The sequence below is a fragment of the Vicia villosa genome, linkage group LG1, assembly GCF_029867415.1.
Source record: "Vicia villosa cultivar HV-30 ecotype Madison, WI linkage group LG1, Vvil1.0, whole genome shotgun sequence".
Lineage (NCBI taxonomy): Eukaryota > Viridiplantae > Streptophyta > Magnoliopsida > Fabales > Fabaceae > Vicia > Vicia villosa.
Genome location: NC_081180.1, coordinates 45,496,311 through 45,519,446, shown reverse-complemented (window position 1 = coordinate 45,519,446; position 23,136 = coordinate 45,496,311). Strand labels below are relative to the sequence as shown.

The following is a 23,136-nucleotide window of genomic DNA, read 5'->3' as shown; positions in this document are numbered from 1 at the left end:
AAGGTGCACTACATCTGTATCAACTTGAAGGATTGAACTTTCTACGATTCTCCTGGGCCAATGAAACCCATGTTATACTTGCTGATGAATTCGGACTTGATACTTAGTCTCAATTGTTCTCGTGCTCAATCTATTTATTGCCTCTCCCTAAGATCACTTTTCTTTACTATTATTCTTAATTTGGAGTTTCTAGATGAAGCATATGTTTTTGATGGCTTGCTTTTTCATCTTCAGGAAAAATCATACAAAGGATTGCTTTCTTGGCATCTCTTTTCGAAGAGAATGTTTCTCCACATCTGGTGGTTGCTCCACTTTCTACACTTAGAAACTAGGAGCAGGAATTTGCGACTTGGGCACCTCAAATGAATAGTGTATGTATACTCAATTTCTTAGTTTCATTTTTATTAGTATGTTTAGGGATTGAGATCCTCTCCTGTTTGTTTTCTACTGCCAAGCATTCTGCCTAAATACCAGCCATTCATTGAGAGTTTTTCTCTCATACAAACTGTTTCTTTCTATTTAGTTCTTTTTTGAATTTTTTCAACCCTTAGATTAACACAGTAGAGACAGCTGCACCAAACCAGCAGCAGAGGATCCGTTTCCGTATATTTAGGCTTCCACCACACTAAGTAGCAACTTTTTTAAGTTAAAGTGTTTTGCTAGAAATGAAAGTAAAGTCTCTTGTATTAATTTTCAGTCTTCTCTTTTCTATACAGCTGTTATTATACATTATAAATTAAATGACTTCTAACTAACTCATTTATACTAAAATCTATGACAACTTCACGTTTCACTCTCACCTTTCTCTTTCAATCTACTCATTTTTACTGCTAGTGCTCAGTCTATGACAACTACAAACTTTTATGCGTGAGAAATAAAATATTGAAAGAGGGTGGAATCATATAAAATATTATGACATGATATCATAAATAAGAAAATTGACTTAACTCATCTAATAAAAATATAAATTAATTTATTTTTATTTCAAATCTAATAAATAATGAGAAATATTTTTTATTTTTAAATTAGATTATATATATTAAAATAATTATGGTAATTTTAATTTAGATTTTTAAAAAAAGCTTTCATATTTATAAACTATTTATGTAAAATAATTATTGAGAGAAATAAATATCAATCATTGAATCATCAAGAGAGAGAAGGTTAATGGATTAATGTGGCTATTAATTTCTCTCTCTTAATAATTCTAATGGTCGGTATTTATCAAATTTTTTTATTTCTTTTGAATATATGATTAATATTTTGATGCAATAATGGAATTTACCTCTTCATTTTCGATCTTAAGTAGTCTTTCCATTTAACAATGTGATATACATGACTATTAGACTATAGCCTTTTTTATTTATCAACGTGAACTACATAGCAATATATTCATCAACTCCATAAGAATAATAAATGAGTCAATTTTATCTCTCATTCTAATTTGAAAATAAATGTTTAGATTGGAATATTGTTGTTTAAATGTTCAAATAATTTATTTTTAGAATGTAAAAATTATTTATTAATTAACAGATTTTTTTTATAAAATTATTTTTAAAATTTTTTATAACTTTTTTAAACATATATATTTTTTTAATTTTAGATTAATATATTTAACTATTCTAGTTGACATTATTTTAAATTAAATAGAAATTTTGATATCAGACTTTGTGACCCGACTAATTCAAGATGATCAATTAAATAATGACACTTATAAAAGATTGGAAAGAGTAATATTCAACTAAAAAAAATGGGTGAAGTATATATATATATATATATATATATATATATATATATATATATATATATATATATATATATATATATATATATATATATATATATATATATATATATATATATATATATATATATATATATATATATATATATATATATATATATATATATATATATATATATATATCATACATAATAATAAAGCAAAATGAGTTTTTGGGCAATTTTGACAAGTGTCGCATTTTTAGAGTCCTTACTATTTTTACCTTTGCTATTAATAGAAACTTTCTATAATTATCTTTTAAATATTTATTTATTTAATTAATTTATTCTAACTACATTTGTCCTCTACCGATGTGCTCTGAAATTCTCCACTAAACTCTTCTTAATCCAAGTTATTTTGCATCTAATTATAGGGTTAATTTGGTCTAAACACACTTTAATGACTTATCAACTATCTACCTATTATTTACTCTTTACATTTACCGTTTGTCATTAAATTTTTTCACTTTTTCCATATTGATTTCACAGTACTCAATGTATTGAAATAATGAAAGGTCATTTTTAAATCTGTATTGAGTAATTTATTTGTTTTCCTAATTACATCACCAAGGTTAATATCTTATTGAAAAAACCTTTCGTTCTCTGCTTGCTACCCCACTACCGCTCCACTCTGTAACCTGCAGCTAGAGTTCGAGCTTTGTCTTCACCTTCTTTCTCACTAAGTTCTTCGATCGCCCGCCCTCTCCATAGCTTCAAATCCATCGCACCCATTGAGAAAGATTAACCAAGTACGTTCAATCTTCGTTATTTCTCCGAGTAATGTTTATTTGCGATTTTGAGAAGATTTTTTTATTTATTTTGGAAAACCCTTGCTTTCCCATTGACTGATTTTGTTTAGGGTTTGGTTAATTTATCAATTTTTCTGTGAAAACCAACAAACATAAAAACTAGGGTTTTTGACGCGCCTATCTCCTTCTTTAAGTTTGATTTCGTTGCCCCATCCACTCTCAATGCAAGTTCGTTATTTTTTCACCTTCATTCCATATCTCTTTTTATTCAGCTTTCGATTTTGTTAACTAGCATTTCTTGAATCTCTTTGCAGTCATGGAGGAAGTTATTCAAGAAAATGTTGCTGTCATTTCAGGTCCATCACAGATTGATGTCAAACTCTTCAACCTATGGAGCTTTGATGATGTCCAAGTTTATTTCAAATCCATCATAGTTTTTTGTTGTAATTTGTAATATATACTCTGTTGAAGTTTTATAAATTTATGATTTTTGTTTGTTGGTTGTAATTTTGTTGTTTTTGTTGTGTTAGCTCATTGATGTTTCGTTGAGTGACTATATTGGAGTTGTGACAACTAAAATTCCCCGCACTGCTGCTGGGAGATAATCTATGAAAAGGTTTAGGAAATCGCAAAAAAATATAACAAGGTTTATTTTCTCTCTCCTTGAGTCAAAGTTTCTACCTTTCATCTAATCATCTATATTTTTGAGTTTACTAATATATTAGAGCCTCTATTATGATCTTCAAAATTACAGGGTAAAAAGGTTAACTTATTCCAACCTGCTGTTGAGTTCCTTCATATGATAGATGATGTGGATATTCGAAAAAATTTCTGCAACATTGATCAAATTTTCTAAAAACTATCGTCGTTACTGGTGTTTGGTGTGATGCAAAATATGTTGTTACCAGTCCAATAACAAATGCACACGAAAAGGAAATATTTGGAACAAAAATATGGAACTTTGGAAAAATTTAAGGATGCACACGAAAAGGCTTTGGAAGGAGAGTAAAGGTTTTATGAATCTGATAAATTCAATTTGGTGCATTGTCATGTAGGTTTTATGCTGCAAATATGAGAAGAGTGAACTTTGATGTGTTTGATCGGTGCAAACGGAAGGTATTGGTGACGGCGAATCCGAAGGTGATGGTGGAAGCGTTTGTGAAGGACTATCTTGCTATGGAAATAAAAGAATACTGGATTCTGGATTCATATCTATTTGCAAGGTTTTGTTTCTACTACTAAATATCTTTGCATTCTTATATATACCGATACTGAAACATCTTCGAGGTTATAATTACTGTCAGAGTGTGTTTGTATACTTATAAAACAAGACTCGGTCGAAATATACACAAGCATTTGTATCTCTTACTCTTTTGATTCAATCTTATTTTTTCCTTTTTATGATACTTCTACCATCTTTTAATTAAGGTCTCATTGTAATTTGTTAAAATAGGAACAAGTTCATCAAAAATGAATTTTAAGAAGGTAAATTTCATGAATCTACTATTGTAATTTTTAGCATCTTGATGTTTATTTATAATGACATATTGTCTTGACTTCTTTTTGCAGCCCCCAACATTGGGGTAGATATAGTAATTCGACAGCAATTTTTGGTTCAAGTAGGATTCCAAATAGTTATCAACCGTGTTAATTTTGAGCGTCTCGATGTTTATTTATATTAACATATTGTCTTAACTTCTTTTTACAGCCCAACATTGGGATAGATATAGTAATTCGACAATGGTTTTCAGTTCAAATAGGAATTCGACTAACCCAGTTGAAATCGTCAAGTAGGAGTTTGACATGGTAAAGCCAAACATTTATTTCAAGTTGCAGATTGAAAATCTTATAATGGTTGAGAAACCATATTGCAAGTTGAAATATCCATGCATCCTTTTGCGCACAAACAGTAATTGAAAAGCCATCTTTGTATGCAGATTTCTACAAAGATGATACTATTTATGAATGAAGGCCTACTATTTATGAAGCCATCTTTGTAGCATATAAGATTAGTCAAGTAAGACATACTCACACATTGGCTCTAAAAATTTATTGAAGTACTGATACTATTCACAACTACTTGAAAAATATATCTTACTTATTATATTTTATACAACTAAAATAATCAATGAATAAATACAAGAAAAAATGTTATTTATTAAAATGATTAATGAATAAAATCTATATTACTGATGTGTAGGATATTAAAAAAATATTTAAACCAGATTCATGGAAATATTAAAAATGTTATTTATTAAAATGATTAATGAATAAAATCTATAAGTTTATACTATATAATTAATTAATATTTGGATCAGAAGCACAAATTGAAATATTTTTATTTATTATTTTTAATAGTATATTTTTTATCCATATTTTTTAATTATTAGTTTAACATAATTATTTACTATTTATAATAACGTTACGTGACATGTCGTCCTCCAAATAAAATTGGTGTTTCTTTATCTTTTGATTTCCTTCTTCAGCAAGCTTTCCCAATATCAATACATATTTATTAAAATCTTTTATGTAATTTAAAGATTTTATACTATAGTTTTAATAAACTCTTTTATGTAATTTAAAGATTTATACTATAATTTTAATTAATATTCAATTCATAATACTCATATTTAATTTTAACCCTTAATTTTATGGGAGACATTTAAAATATTAATTAAATAATTCAACTATATAAACAGAAATAAGTTATAAATATTTTTATAAACATGAAAAAGATTAGTGTTGATACAATTATTATTATAAACTGTAATAAGTTATAAATATTTTTATAAATATGAAAAAGTCAACTGATGATGTAATTATTTTTATCAACGGAAAAAATTTAACTGTTGATATACTTATTTAACGAGTTAATGTTTTTTTTTAAAACTTACACAAATTATTAACAAAGTAAAAATGCCTAAATTATTTTATAATTTACAAAAAAAATTAGTTAAATAATTTTTTTATGTATATTATTAATAACAATGACATTTTATTTATATAATAGTAATCTTACTATAAGTAAAATTTATATATTATAAATATTTTAAAATAAGATTTTTTACTTAGAAAATATTTAACCCGTGCCTCGCACGGGTTTAAGTACTAGTATATATATATATATATATATATATATATATATATATATATATATATATATATATATATATATATATATGAGAAAATGTATGGTTAATTTAAATACAATAATAGTTATATGAGAAAAAAATTTACAATATTACGGAGGAAAATATATTAATGATATTACGATGAAAACTAACTAAAACAGAAAAATATTAAAGATCATTAATTGAACTAATTACTTCAATATTATCTAATATTTTTAAAATATAAATAAAATTAAATAATTCAATAAATATTAATTAAATGATTTTTTTATAAATAATATTAAAACAAATATAATATTTACATACGAAAACAAAACAAAATATACCGTTGATCTAACTATTTTTATATTTGGAAAAATTATATAAATATAAATATATATATATATATATATATATATATATATATATATATATATATATATATATATATATATATATATATATATATATATATATATATATATATACACACACACACACAACCCACATATAAATAAAAATAAAAGTGTGTATTTCCTTTAAAAAATATTAAATATTTTATGGTAAATATCAAAAAGAAACCAAATTAAATGCAGTTCACATTTAATTTTATTTTGAAAAAGATGTATATTTTTAGGAAAAAAATGCTTAAATGAAATAAAGTTGATGTTTTTTGTTATAATTTGTTACAAGAAAAAAAAAAAATATATATATATATATATATATATATATATATATATATATATATATATAAGGATAGGGGTGTTCGCGGTGCGGTTTGGTTCGGTTTTGAGCATAAAAGTCATCCTAACCGCGAGATTAAAATGAATGTGGTTCGGTTAATTTTTAAAAAGTCATCCAAACCAAACCAAACCAAACCCTTGCGGTTAGGATCGGTTCGGTGGGCTGCGGTTTACACCATAAAATAAAAATATACTGAAATAAAAAAAGGAAAATAATTCATTCTTCCATACATATATTACATATATTACAGTACCATTAAATGTACTGAAATAAAAAAAAGGAAAATAATTCATTCTTCCATACATATTTTACATATATTACAGTACCATTAAAAAGAAATTTTTCATACTAATTACACCAAAATAATTCATTCTTCCATACATGTATTTTACACCAAAATTACTACCATATAAGTGTATCATGTATTTTATAGTACCATACTATGTATTTTACATATACTACATACTAAATTACTAATATAACTTCAGTTATTCATACTACATACTATATACATTTTTTTCATACTAATAAACTACATACTAACTAATAAATTATATACTACATATACAAGTATCAGATAACTTCAGTTCTAAATATTAATACAACATTACAAGTTCAGGACTAAATATTATCAGTACTACATATACACCAAATGCTTCTCTAGAATGAGTGAGAGAGAAATCAGAGAATGAAGTTGAAATATTGAATAGGAAGGAAGAATGAAGGAATAGTGAGTCACGTGACGTGAGTGTACAATATTGCAATTGGATTGGAAATATAATAAATTAATTATAGAAATTCAAAAGTTTAGTTAAATATGCGGTTATGTTCGGTTTGGTTCGGTTTTGTGAAATGAAAACCGGAAACCGAACCGAACCGTGCAGTTGGGCCCAAAAATCATCCAAAACCATCCAAACCAAACGCGATTTTTGCGGTTTTCGGTTTGGATTGGTTCGGTTTGCGGTTTTCCTTTTGGATTGGTTCGGATACGATCACCCCTATATAAGGAGGGTTATATTTACTCCATGAGTAAGTTATTATAACTTATAACCACTAGATTGAAAAGACTCAATGGTCTAGATTTGGAGTAAGTTATAATAACTTACTCCTGGAGTAAATATAACCCTCCTCCCTCTCTCTCTCTCTCTCTCTCTATATATATATATATATATATATATATATATATATATATATATATATATATATATATATATATATATATATATATATATATATATAATATGATGTTTTATAATTATTTATGTTACTAATACTTTTATTTTGAAATTATTTTTAATTTAAGATACAACGTTTTTAAAGATAATGGAAAACATATCTATATAGTAATTGATGTAATCATTTAAATAATATATGTTATTAATGAAATTTTATTTTTAAATTAATAAGTGATATTTTTTTAAAGGAATAGAACCAAATGACATCAAAGTGTCATGACACCAAATACTATCCATTTATTATTATTATTATTAATATAAATGAACAATTATTTTGAGACAGAGGAAGTATATTATTAATGGCTAAATTGATTATTAACGGAACATGAATTTGTTGATCAAAATATTGATTATTAACGGGATATGAAATTACTGATCAAAATTTTTTTTTATTAATTATACCTTCAATTATTATTTTCTCATGTGGTTACTAGTTAGAGACTATAATTAAATAAAAAGTACATTTAAGACCTAGATTTACTAAAAACAAAAAATCATTAAGAAAAAAAATATATTTAAGACGTGAATTCTTATCTACCCAACTCAAAAAATTGGATAAGGTTACCTTCTGTGTAAAATGCTTTTGAAAATAACAAACAAATGTACTAATATTTAATAAATAATTAAATGTGTTAAAATTAAATGAAATCATTTAATTGGTAGAATGTACAATATTTAATTTTTTGTGATGGATAGAATGTACAGTATTTAAGAACTAGATATAGTCAACCATAGAGAACACTCTAACTACTTTCATTAATTGCTTTTGCTTTTAGGTACAAATAACACCAATCATTTTTGAAGGTCTGACTACTTTTCCAACTTCGCCTTCTTTTCCGACCTTTCTGTTGCCTCAGCTGTAACCATAAAACTTTGTTTATTAATAATGGAAAGTGAATTGGAAGTATTGAAGACCATAGAATACTTCCTATGTCTAACCAATCATACCTTTAAATTTTCTTTTCTTATTAGCTCTCCTCCTTTTCCTCTCTGTCTGTGTAAGTTCTGCTTCTTCCTTAACATCTCCCTTACCATAAAAAATCTCCTCAGGGGCCATCATAGCAGCATTTGAAACAGCCACAGGAGCAATCTATCCATGAAAAGTATAGTACATTGTAAGTAACAAGCAATCATCCATGAAAAGTATAGTGCATTGTAAGTAACTATAAAGTAGAAGTAGAAATAGAATTTTGAGAAAAGAATAGCTTCTTACTTCTTCCATTGCCAGAGCAGGTACTTTTCTTTCAAAGGACATGTCCTCTATAACCTGTGAAATTAATTTAAGGAAAATAAAAAGACATGAAAATTTAAATGTTATCATATATTGTCTATTAAGAGAAAATAGGAATGTTGATGTCATACAGGTTTTGGAGCAAAGTTGAAATGAGTAAGGGCGTCCATTTTCAGAGAGATCTTCTTAAACAACATGCTTGCCTGACCACAAGTAAAGGCACAATATCAAGTGTGTAGCAAAATTGAAAAAGAATAACAACACAACCTAATTCAGAGCCAGTCCATGGGTACTTCAAGTACCTGAGAAATAAAACTCAACCAAAAGATGAAAAGATTAAATAATGGTAGAAATGAAGTAAAGGAATCAAGTGTTGCACCTGATTTTTTAGTTTATCTTGGTGTGACAACGGAGCTGAAGTGGGGTGAATCTTTTGAACATATTCTTGCTGTAAAAAACATGAGGAAAATCACAAAAAAAAAAAACAAAATGTATGACAAGGAACTGCAAGTCAAAAACAATTTCAAGTGTTCAAATACAGTCCAGAAATACATACCTCATAAATTTCTGCTAGACCCTGCTTACTTTTATTATCATCCTGTATTAAATGGCAATGATGTGCACAAATTAGTTACATAATTTAAAGTTAGCAAGTTGAAGTTCAAAGTCTATTTATTCTGTTAAATAAATTTTACCAATTCTCTAACTTCCTGAGGCACTTTCAATGGCAATTTAGGAGTTCTTTTAACATCATCAAACCTCCCCTGAAAGAGAAACAAGTGAATAGATAAGAAACAAAGATAGTGTGATCTTTGTGAAAAATACTTACATGAACACAAACATAACAAGTGGCTTTACAAACAACCAATCAAAAAAATTTATTAATTAAAAATAAAAAATATTTTTTTTCTCTCTCCTACTCAATCACAACCACCCCATGAATCCAATTAAAAAAGAAGTTAAATTTTAAATAAATTTAAAATTTTCTCTTTTCTTATTGGTTGTTCCTAACACTAATGATTTATGTGCGTATCTTAGTAATGCCATAATTATAACAGTTGGTAGGTTACTTGTTGTTAGTCTTAGTTAAAACTAAGAAATAAATAGTATGTTGCTTATCTTATTAATTTTATTAAATAAAGTTGTTAAGTCATTGAAATATATTTTGGAGTCAACATTAGAATTATTTATTTATTATTATTAATCAATATTTTGTTATTTATTATTTATTTAATTATTATAATCTATAAAAAAATTATTAAATTGAAACTAATAATCTTATTAATTAAAATTGTTAAGTCATTGAAGTATATTTTGGAGTCAAAATTAAGGTTATTTGAGTAATTTTATTAATTAATAAATAGAAAATCCTTTTCTTGAAGTATAATTGAAAATCATGTCATCATGGAACAATAACTTACCTCAATAATCCTTTTCTTGATCATTTCCTCAATTGAAGAATTGATGTCCTCAGTGATTACAGGAGGAGGTCTCACGTTATGCTGAAAGTCAAGATCAACTTCCAAAGCACTATTCACGGGTCTCTTTGAAGCTGTTACCTGTTATAAAATCAATAATAGAAGAATAAAATAACAGAAATGTTCTACATATGTAACTTATAAAAGGGGAATGTGATATTACCTCGCCCAGCATAGTCCAAGTTTTTGGCTCTATGTTAGCTTTCTCCATCAGCTTTATGTTTGATTGAATTTTTTCCAGCTGCTTTTCATGGCTAGAAGAGGTCCTTATCTTCTACATACACCAGTAAAACATCATAACATGAAAATTTAAACATCTTCGCATCACAATCATGTGTGTGTATAAACACCGAGACACGCCGAAATACCTGTTTGTCAGATTCCATGTCATCTTCAACATCAAAATCTTCAGTTTTTTCAAGCAATTGTTGTTTTCTTTTTGAGCCCTTTTCTTTTTTATTCTCAAGCAATTGTTCTTTGCTTTTTGAGGCCTTTTCTTTTTTATCCTCTAGCAATTGTTGTTTTCTTTTTGAGCCCTTTTCTTTTTTACGTCCAAAGAAGTCATCGTACCTGAAAGCAGCAAATGAAAAAATAAACCCCACATAAACATACAAATAAACTTTTCTGAAGGCGCATATAGATAGTTAAACTGGCGTGAATCAATTTAAAGCATTGATTAAGACTCAGTTTGCTTCAGTTTTAAAAAAATAGATTTTTTTTTTGTATTTTTAAAAACAGATTTTTCAAAATTGTTTTTCAAAAAATTACAAGTTTATTTATATTTGTTTTTTCTAAAATGAAACACTAATTTTTACATCCTATAACATAAACATACACTACAAAAAAAAATGACATTTCAGAAAAAGATTTTACATCAGGTTTCAAAATCTATGATAGGAAAAATATTTGTCAAGATATTTTACATCAGGTATTTATTTCCAATGATATGAAAAATATTTGATTTAAGAAAAAATATAACACGGTGGCAGTATTGTAAATATTGTAAATTTTTGTTATAAGGGATTTCACATCGGGTATTACTTTGCACTGATGTGAAAGGTCTATTGTAAAAACACGGTGGCAATATTGTAAATATTCCAAATTTTTGATATAATGGATTTCACATCGGGTATTCCGTTTCCCCGAGTGGTAGGCCTTTACATCGGGTAACTCCCTCCACTGATGTGAAAACCCAAACCCATTTCACAAAAACAAACCCATTTCTTCTCAAACACAAACCCTTTCTTCCCTCTCCCAACATAAACCCTCGTACTCTCCAACTCCCTCCGTTGTTCTCCCTTCGTCCTCCCTCTGCTATTACTCTCTGTTCTCCCTCCGCCGATACTCCTCGTCGTTCTCTCTCCGCCGTTCTCTCTCCATTCTCCCTTTCACCACAACACTCTTGAAACCGGTCCAATGTTTCTGTATTCCTACTGGATCGAAGAAATCACGTTCGAAACCCTAAGTTCTAAAATCCATGAATTCAAGCGAAACAACTAAGATTCAAGGCGTGCAATGTATGGACATTATCACAACAGAACCGAGCTTCAACTATGTCGGCGTGGCGACTGCGATTTCTGGCCACCGTGAAACCCCAGGTATTTCTGCTCTTTCTTCTATTCTGCATTTCGCGTCAATTTCTCCCCTTCGTCTTGCGTTTTCTTCTAGATTGACTTTCTCAAACCTTATGGCTTGACAAAGCTTCTGTATTTTCTTGCTTTGTTCTTTCTTCAAAGGTTTTTGGTTTGGTTGTCTACCATGGTTAAGTATTTTGTTGTGCAGTCTACAGGTTCTTCATCAATGGGGCTGGAAGAGATTTATCTCAATGGCAAATGAGATTTATCTCAATGGCAAAACCTTATGGTGATTATGAAACCAAAGTTCTTGCTGCCACTGAGAAATGGGGGAGGAACGTGTGGGCGTCCTTTTACTTTGATGATTATAATCATTTTTTCCATACCCATTTACATTACTGTAGTACAAGATTGTGGTAAAATTATTGTGTTTGCTATTTGGGAACTATTACTGATTTCCATAACTTTACCTTTTTTACAATAAATTTGACTCGTATTGTTCCTGATGGACTTCTTGTATTCTTTCCATCTTATTACCTTTTGGAGCAAAGCATAGGGTGCTGGAAAAGCATGGTATGCCCTATGAAAAGTTAAATTTGTTCACTCTCTGCTCATTTCACATTGTCTCGCAGTTTGTTATTTTCAGAGTAATGAAAATTCAGCATCAATATGGGAGAGAATTTGCAAATACAAAAAACCGGTTATAGAGCCTAGGGAATCTTCATTGTATGCCTCATCAATTAAGGTATGCTTTTTATGGGGCATAGTTAACAACATTGGATCTATAAATTCTTAGTTGAATATTTGAGACAATTTCAACAACCATGTATATTAGCACTCCTCCCGCAACCGTGAGCTCCGCCTGCACTGAATCCAACAACACCGCCACGCTCACATCAATAACTTTGATGCCAAATCTATTCCTAGCTCAGCTGTTTGGCTTCGAGAAAGTAATCACGTCGTATGGGTAACTTTTTTGACTCGTGTTTTGTTGATTTGTTTGTGGTGAAACTATTATCGGTAATTTAATGTATCTGTGTCTTGGATGTTTGTTTTAGATTGATTATTAAAGTTACTTGTTGTTGTCTCGAAGTGAGGAAATACACGATTCCATGTTTAGATCTATGATTCATTGAAACCTTAGTTGTAATTTGTGTTTTTTATATGTTTTGTTGCTATGTGAGTATGACATGCATTAGGAATTTGGAATACATGGAGTTGATTTGATTATTGGAGATGGAATATTTCTACTGATGGAAACTAGTATGACATGCATTAGGAATTTGGAATACATGGAGTTGATTTGATTATTGGAGATGAAATATTTCTACTGATGGAAACCAATAGTTGTGTGTTCTAATGGATGCTAATTTCATTCATTTCTTTGTCTTATGAATGCATGCAAGAAGTATCAATATAGGAACTTGTAGTCATATTCCTAAGTCTGCTAGTATATCAAGTGAAGATTGGTGTGTTGATGTACCATAGCCTTTGTTTTAGGATGAAATCATGCATAGCTCGCTTTCCTTCTTTTTTTTTTTGCGATATGGTTCCCTGTACTTAATTGTTTTAAGATGAAAACATGCGTAGTTTAATTTAAATGCATGATAAAACTCTTGGTGTAGTTTAATTGATAAGGCATTCAATTTTCATGCAAATAATTTGAAGCCAGGATGTAAAGTTTTAATTTTTTTCTTAGTAACATACTTAACATGATAGGTTTGTTTCACCTATTTAGAGTTTGATTTTTATTACTCTTAATTTATTCTTTTTAAAATCTACAAAACTTGTTGTCTATCAATTCTAACAGGAAAATCTCCAATCTTGTGCAATTAAATGAGACATAGTTGTAGAATATACTTATGGCAATAGAAAAAGGGCTACATGGTTTCATCCCACCGAGTCTTGGATGCAGGTAATAAAAACGATTTTACTTTGTTATTTACTTTGTGTTTTGCAACTTAATGTGAATTTTCAAAGAATAACTCTATTGTTATTTGCGTATTGTAGGTATTTGACGATCCAACAGAATTAACAGCCATTATATGAAAAAAAATCATATAACTCTATATTGTTATTTACGTATTGTAGGTAAAAAAAAATTACAGGTAAAAATAGGAAAAATAGGGAAAAAACTATTATATGCTTAAAAGCAGAAAACTTATTACATCGGGCATTATAAAAACCGATGTAAAAACAAGTCTATTACATCGGTCAAAGTTGAAAACCGATGTAAAAACTATCTATTACATCGGCCATTATGAAAACCGATGTAAAATATGTCGTATATTTTTTTTTATAAAATAATTGTACTATTTTTCACATCAGACATTTGAATTCGCCCGATGTGGTATGTTAATTTTTCACATCGGGTCATGGCCCGATGTAAAATGTCTCAGACTTATTACATCGCCCGATGTAAAAAGTATTTTTCGCCCGATGTAAAAAGTATTTTTCGCCCGATGTAAAAAGTACTTTCTGCACTAGTGATACATTGTTGATGACCAAAATTTAGTTAAAATCGCTCTTTTTTCAAAAAGTTGTATTTTAAAAATGATTTTTATGAAAATCTATTTGAAATAACTTCAAAATTAAATGATTTTTTGAAAATTTGATATCCAAATTTTTTTCCCAAAAATAGATGAAATACCTAAAATCACATTTTAAGAATAACTATTTAAACAAAATTTTCATTTGAAGCTTTTATGAAAAGTTTCTTTGTAAAATTTTTTTTCTCAAAATTATATAACACTATAAAAATCATTTTTAAAAAAAGCCAAAACAAACGAGCTCTAAGTTGTAAGCTTTAAATCAACATTCAAATCTATTTTTAGTTTATAGGAATAGGAAACTAAATATATAAATAGTTAAATACCTTGCATATATGGCTTGTGCTTCTATATCTTCTACATTGTCTTCATCATTATCATCCTCATCATCATCAATCTCAAAATCACCAGCCTGTATAAATATAATGAAAGTGTCTCAGAAACCAATATGGAAATAACAACTTAACAAAATCAGTATCCAATAACAACCAAGCAAAGAGCAATCAATTTTACCTTCTCAAGGTCGTCATCATCTTCACTGTCCTCACCCTTCTCGTAATTATCTTCCTCTTTTTGTAAATAATCATTCAATTCATCTATTTTCATAAATTTATCTTCAATGCTGCCACCTTCACCTTTCTCTTCTTCATCATTCTCCTCTTCTGCTTCAGTTTCTCCTTTTTCCATCTCATCTTCTAACCCTTCAAAATCATCCTCGTCTTCATCAGCTTCATCCAATCCCTCATCAAAACCGCCACTTTCTCCTCTCCACCTTTCTTACTCCTTTGGCTCCGCCTTGTTAGCACCGTCCAAAGGAACCTTCAACTGCGCAATTTCTTCAGGATTTTTTACTAGCTGATTCAACCGGCGGCGAAGAGTGGATAATAGCGGCTGTGATTGGAGATCAATTTGATGCCAAATCTGCTCAGCATCGTAGCCGTCGGTGAGGAGTTGGTGCAGTGGTGATTTTGAGGAGAAGGGTCCGAGGGAGGAGAATAGGTGTTTGGATGCAGCACGAGCAGTCTCAGATAGGGTTGGATTTGGTACAAGGAATGAAGGTGGGTTTTCTTTCAGGCACAGTAGGGCTTCAACGCCAGAATCCTTCGCCATGAATGCGGTGTTTTGTATTTCTCTTCCCTTCAGAGATGGAGATTGGTGGTTTTAGGGTTTTGGTTACACGACAATATAATACTAAGTTGGGTGGTTTTAAGGTCTTGGTTACACGATAATATAATAATTTGGGTGGTTTTAGGGTTTTGGTTAGACGATAATATAATAAGTGGAGTGGTTTTAGGGTTTTGGTTACACGAAAATAGCAAGCGTTCAAAATCTTTATTTCTTTTTAAATACAATCTATCTTTAAGAGTGAAACTATGAACCTATTGATATGGGTGATAGTCAAGCCCAATAAAATACACTCTTTCTAATTCATTTAAGGAGAATGTCTCAATGCATTTAATTCTTAATCTCTTTCTAATTCTACCCCTATTTTTTGCTTTGGAAATTGTTGCAAACATTTAAAAGGTAAAAAATTGTAGGGGTATATTTGGAATAGTGACATTGAATGTAATAAATATTGATTTTTTTGCGCTTATATATAAGACCATAGAAATTTTTTTTTGTTGCTTATATTTAAGACCGGAGGGAGTATATTTTGAATTTAAAAATAAGTCTTGGTAGGGTTGGCCTAGTGGGAGGATGCTTGGGTCTCAAGGATATGCTCTCCTTGAGGTCCTGAGTTCGAAGGAGCCTCAATAAGAGGTGAATTATAAATCAACACCTCGAAAGCAATAGAACACCCTTCGAAAGCAACACTTAAATTAAAAAATTTGTTTTGAATAACATAATAATTTAAATTTAAAATATTAATGCACGTATTTTAAGAAAATATATTGCAAATATGTTACTATTAACTTATGTTTTTGGGTAAATGTTAGCATTAATTAGTCATTTAAAATTAGAGTTGGTGTATAATTATTTTGTCTGTTTTTAAAAGTGGGTTGGTACTCTTGGGTTGGTGTTATCGTTTCTTTATAAGCAAAGAGTATATTGAATGTGAATATTAGGATGTTCAAACCTAAATACAAGACAGTGAGTCAATTTTTAAAAAAAAATATAAAATTATCCTTTTAAAATTTAGAAGTATATTTTCGTACCACCTAAAATACAACACATTCATTCTTGAGTGAGTCACACATTCTATTTTGTTAAAAATTAGTCTTAAAGTTTATCTTCATATATATTGAAGGGTTAATTTGTATGTACACTTTCGTAATAACTAATGGGCATATTATTTTGATATGGTAGTTTTTAATTTACAACTCAAGTAATAATTCAAAATTATACTTTTCTAATAAGACTGTTTGTTATAAATTTGACATTTTTTTAAAAATCTTACATTTTAGGTCATTTATACTAAGTAAAATATACATAATTGTTATTCAATTAAATCATGTATTTAAGTAATTCAATTAAAATGTAATATATTAATAATTAAAATCCATAATCAAACATCATTATTGTTGACAAATTACAAACCATAATATAAATATTATCAAAATACAAATAAAAGTGAATTATTCATTATATCTGACCCCTTATTCTTTCTCTACCTCTTATACCATAAGACAATTTGTGCTTTAGATAGAATGACGTAGTCTAAAAATGACCCTCATTTGAGAGCCTTCCGGAAACTCTCTTCTCTTTATACTTGTTTGTGCAATAGCCATAATATGCTGACATGCAGGTAACACATCAACAATAAGATCTACCCTACCTTACTCCCCATCTAATATCTCCTGATGAACTGTCCTAGATGGATCTCTCTGAGCATCTGGGTATCATGTAAGGATGTGACACTCTAAAATATCATTGTTAATACTTCAAGGCTAAGGAATTGGCACACTTCGTGTTTCTTCTAGTACTAGATGATCATAGATATCATTAAACATCACACGAACATCTCTCAAACGACAGTGGAAGGAGGAGATATGGATGGGTCTCTTGGAATACCTTGTTGAAACCCAAACTGGTGCATAACTTGCTCAAAAAGATTTGGATAAATCATGTGTAACCCACAAGACAACCATCTGGAGAAGAAGATTAAGTCATCCAACGGACGCGTCTGACAGTGATCTTCGTACAGTGTGTAGCGTATATCAGTTGTGAAAACGCAGTCAAGAAATACTTGGAACGGCTCGATCGCCTAATTCCCTCTAAGTGAGATGAAGGAGAAAGCATGTGGTCAAACCATATTATATTCATGTTCATATGACCATCCAGGGATGCATGGAAAGTGGGAGATGATCCATGTCTGAAAATGGTTTAATAATCTTCCCTTGATTGGAAGATGTAGTAAAGATAATACATCATCAAGTGCGATGGATATTTCACCAATCAGAATATGAAAAGGTGGCATATCTGAGTGTCATCTTTCCAAAAAAGTTGATAATATACCATGGTTGATAATAGTATAATCAGTTATTCATAAACCTTACAACTTGGGTAGTTACATGACATCATGGAACTATTGCTTTTCAGGTTGCTGCAACTTTGCAATCTTCCTATCGTGGTTGATGCATTTCAAAGTCTCACGGTATTGTAAAAAATAAATCATCTTCATAAAGTTCAAATATTATAACACATATGTTTAAAAGAATAAACATAAAATTATTTTACCCCTCCATCCCACACGTTCCTAGAAGCAAGGTATGCATACAAAGAAAGTAGTGATATGTCATAGGGGCCTCCACGAAAAACTTCAAGAACAGCAGCAGACTGATAAAAATGGACTTTAGGGGCAGCATCTGATGACATGTACCTCTGGGAAGACGAAGTCGCAGACACCTGAACCTCAGAAGTGGACGCTTCTGGATCAAATGAACTGACACCAACTGGTAAATCCCTATAAATAAATGCATGATGGGACACTATATTGTGCCTCAATCTATTTTGATTGTCAACCATTTGACCTATAATTAAACCAGAAAAATCCTATAAAAAATTAGAATTCAAACCTATATGACAGACATGCAAAATCAAACAAGTTAAGGAGATGCAGACAAAATATGGCAGTGCACTTTCGTAACTCAGAAAAATAAAATTCAGACAAAATACAGAAGTGCACTTCCGTAAAACAAGAAACACCAAAACGGCAGAAAATGCATAAACCCAACATACCTTAAGCTATAAACATAAAAAAAATTCAATCCATGCCTCAATAAACTACGTATTATGAGTGTAACTACAACCTAACGTACCTTAAACAACATATTTAAGTAATATATGCATCACAAATAAAAAAAAGGGATGAAATGAAAAAACGTATCAAATATGGAAGTAGAAGCTCTTTCATTGAATGGACTGGATTCGAGATTAAGAAAGCTCTTAGATTAGGCATAATGTAGTAGAAGTTGTGAGAAAGGTTGAAAATTGAGAAAATGGGGTTTCTCACGAGGATTTTTATTTTTTTAGAGTAAGTTCAGATGAAAATGAGGAAGGGGAGATCTGGCGCATTAATATCACTCAAAACGCGTTCGTAGGTATATTTTCATAGTTTTTAGAGAGATACACTTTTGTACTAATTTATGACAAAATAATGGTGGCTCGCTTATGAAGTGATGTCACATGTGGTGTGGACTTTTGGGTGCGCCTGGAAGTGAATCTCCGTGTTTTAGGGGCATTTATGGTTTTTCACGGAGGCGTCTGAGCACCACTAAGAGTGTATTAAGCAATGCTCTTATAGTTATGGATCCCATTTGGAGTAGGGGTGGCAAAGGGGCATGTTCATCCCATTTTGACTCGCTCCGCACAAGCTCACAAAAAAATGGGGCGGGCGGGAAAGCTAGTCTAAAACCTTGGTTTGCCACGTAAAAAGTGAGGACGAGGAGAGGCGGACTTGCTTGCACTATGTTAACCCCCGCGCCCATAAATCACTACTACAAAAAACATATCTAACGTCAGACGCGAAATCGTTTGACCTCGGCTACAAAAGCTAGGTAACGAAGGACGTCATGAAAAGCTACCGCTTATCACCTCGGTTATTAAAATGCAGAGGGGTAAAGTTAATTGCAAGTAGGTTTGATTCCCAACATCAACGTTTTTATTATTTTTTGAACTGGCTGGAGAACAACAACACGAACAACAGTAATAGAGGATAACAACAACAAGAACAAAATTAACAAAAACAAGAATAACATCAATGACACAATTCATTAGGAACCAAACAACCTACAATGTACGCATCATGATATCAAATTATGTGTAAGAAGAAGTGGAAGGAATATCAAAGAAGGGGAAAACAAATTTGAAAAGACAAAGAGATGTAATCATTCAACAGTTCAAGGTAGCTAGTTTACCAGAAGATCTTTACAACTTCCAAGATAAGAAAACATGGTGAATTAAAGAAGCAATAATTAGAAGGAAACTTGACATGCGTGAAATCTTTTAGCTTTTATACTTTCAAAGATAAAAAAAGAGGAAGAATCAGAAGAATCAATATAAAAGCGAAAGAACTTCATCCAGAGAAATCAGAAAAGAGGAAGAATCAAAATGAGTACTTCTGTTCAAACTTTATCCAAAGAAATCAAAGAAGAAGAAGAAGCAAAACAAAAACTGAGTACTTCATCCAATGTTGAGAGAATAGAAGTTGTTGTGGGTGTAGAGGTCAAAGTCGTTGAAAGAAACTCTACAATCGAACCTTTGAGACCCAGGAGAGCTCTCAGGAAGAGGAGATCAAGAAGAAGAAAGGTGAAAAGGCTAGTCATCATCAATTCTGATGATGATAAAGCATATTATACTTGGTCAAACTTCTCTCATCCAGAGAATTGTGATTAGTAAAAAATGTCATTTTTGTAATTTTATTTAATGAAAGTTTTATTCTATAATTTTTTATCTATCAGCTTAAGGTTACAACTAATTTAGGGGTTTCATTATATGGTTTCATACACACTAATCTATCAGCTTTCATCCTATGGTTATTTGCTACTAAATATGAATAAAACCAAAACAAAAATAAAGGAAATGTATTATACATAAAAATTATAACTTGCAGTAAATTATCTTGTTGTCTTTCCCATATTCATTGATTCTTGAGGCAGTTTGTACGTTAAACATCCAAAACACTAAAACCAAAACCTAAAACTACCAAAGTAATGCTTCTCAACAACAACAACAACAGTAATGGAGAATAACAACAACAACAATAATAATAACATACTGGTGAGAGAGTTTTTTCGTTCGCTATGACTCTTTGGAGAAGAAGTGTTTTTCTGTTGGTTGGATAATTAGTGTTCTTTTGTTAGGGCTCGAAAAGTAGTTTAGATATACACTTAGAAAATAAAAAGATAAGAGTATTTATCTCGTTTAATCTAAAAATCGAGGTAACATAGCTGACGTAAAATCTACAAAAAAAATAAAGGCTCCTTTTTTGTTGAAAAAAAATAAAAAACTAGGGAGTTTTTATCTTGGTTTTACAGAAAAACTGAGGTAACATATCCGTAGTAAAATCTAAAAAAAATAAAGACGCCTTTTTGGTTCCATATAAAACATTAAATAAAAGGAGCTGAGAATAAAACCTCAAATCCTGAGCATATATTTATGTCAGTTTTATTTAAATCTGAGGTAATTGATTTATTATTATTATTATTTAAATAAAACAAAGCGCTCCGGTCACATGTATCGGCATTTTTTATCGTACGTGATGAAAGTTTCGTCATAAACAGTGTTATTTGTTGTAGTGAATATCCACCAAAAATGGGTCGGACAAGCACTTTAGAAGGTGCAAGTCTAAATTCTTGTTCCACCCCGTACGAAAATGCTGACAAAATGAATATGTCCAACGGACCGAGCCCATTTTTCCACCCCTAATTAGGAGTATTCTATGTGAGCCAGAAGGTAGCCATTAGTTTGTATTACTATGATAGATAGTTATGTGTTATTTTGAAAATTTCTATGCATTATTTAGTTTTAAAACATTTTATTGTATATTTTTAAATAATATAGTATTTAAAATATTTATAATTTAAAGTTATATACTAATAAATATTATGATATTTTTATTTTTTATTAAAAACAATAAATAAATGACTTATTTAAGATCGGATAGCCTACAACTCGTCTAAGAACAAACTCGACTAATATATTGAGTTCATATCCTAATAGCTTTTTTAAATTTGACTCGACAATAAAAATCCCGAGGTTCGTTAGGATTGACGCTACAGTAGCTTCCGACATTAGAGAGTCGGCCACGACACCGAAATAAAGCTGACACTAAGTTGATGTAGCGTCGGTTTTTTGTATGTTAGCGAGGGCTTTTGGCCGACGCTAAATCGTTGTTTTCTTGTAGTGTATACCACTAAAAAAATTGTCATTAGCCACGTGATTTTCAAGCCACAAAATAAAAAATTACGCCACAACCATCATTTAGCAACGTGAAAAATCATGCGGCATGAGCGTTTGTGGCAACTCAGTTGCCACGTGAAATTCACGCCACAAAGTTGCAACATGATTTTCACGTTGTAACACTTTGTCACGTGATTTTCATGACACAACATTCTACATTGGTTGCAACCTTGGTCTAGTATGTGTCAGAAATTTGTCAGGTGAAAATCACTGCACAAACTTGTCACGTGAAAATCACGCCACAAATATCTACATAGATTTAATATTATAAAAAATTTATATTACATATTATTTTTTAATATATAAGAATTAATAATTTTGGGTTATAAATTAATATAAATAAATAGTATATATTATTTATTTTGAATATATATATATATAAATTAATATAAAGAAATAATTAAACATATTTATTAAATTCAAGAAATTAAAAACTAAAATTTTTCGGATTAAACACAACAAATAAATTATTTATTCTGATTTTAAATATATATATATATATATATATATATATATATATATATATATATATATATATATATATATATATATATATATATATATATATATATAAGAATTAAAAACTAAAAATTAAAAATTAAAAAATTATTAAACATATTTATATAAATATAACAACAATACATATAAAAAAAAGCAAATAACCCACAACTCGATATATTTTTAGTGAAAAAATTAACCGACAAAAAATCAAACAATACATACCTTATAGTGAAGAAATCAAGTTCTTGAGTCTTTGTCAACAAATAAAGAAGAACAAGAAGAAAAATAATGAAGGGGAGAAAGAAGAAGAAGGAAAAATGGAAAATGGTGGAAAAAGAAGAAGAGAAAACTGATAATGTGTGGGAAAGAGGAAATTTGTCTCGTGAAAATCACGCCACAAATGTATGTGTGTCAGAAACTTGTCACGTGAAAATCACGCTATAAATATTAAAGTTGTCGGCCCAATCAATTCAACCGATCAATCTTTTCCACTCAAATTTTTTATTTTTGAATTTTAGTTACTGACGTGAAATACATGTCACAACTAATTTTTTTAAAATTTTACAATTTCTCCTATGTGAAAAACCTGACATTTATTTTTTAAAATATTTAGTGACTTAATTTTCACGTCGCAACCCTCCTTTTTAGCCACGTGAATTTTACGTCACTAAATCACGTGGCCGGAGACAACTTGTTTTATAGTATAAGTTTTGACAACTCTATTTAATAAAATAAAATAGACTTTTAATAAACCTAGAATAATAAACCTAGGTTAATAAACC

General features: G+C 29.6%; 1 pseudogene; it reads right to left on the bottom strand.

Moving 5' to 3' along the window:
• Positions 1–8,430: 8,430 nt before the first annotated feature.
• On the bottom strand, positions 8,431–21,685 carry LOC131625406 (M phase phosphoprotein 10-like; annotated as a pseudogene).
• Positions 21,686–23,136: the final 1,451 nt, after the last annotated feature.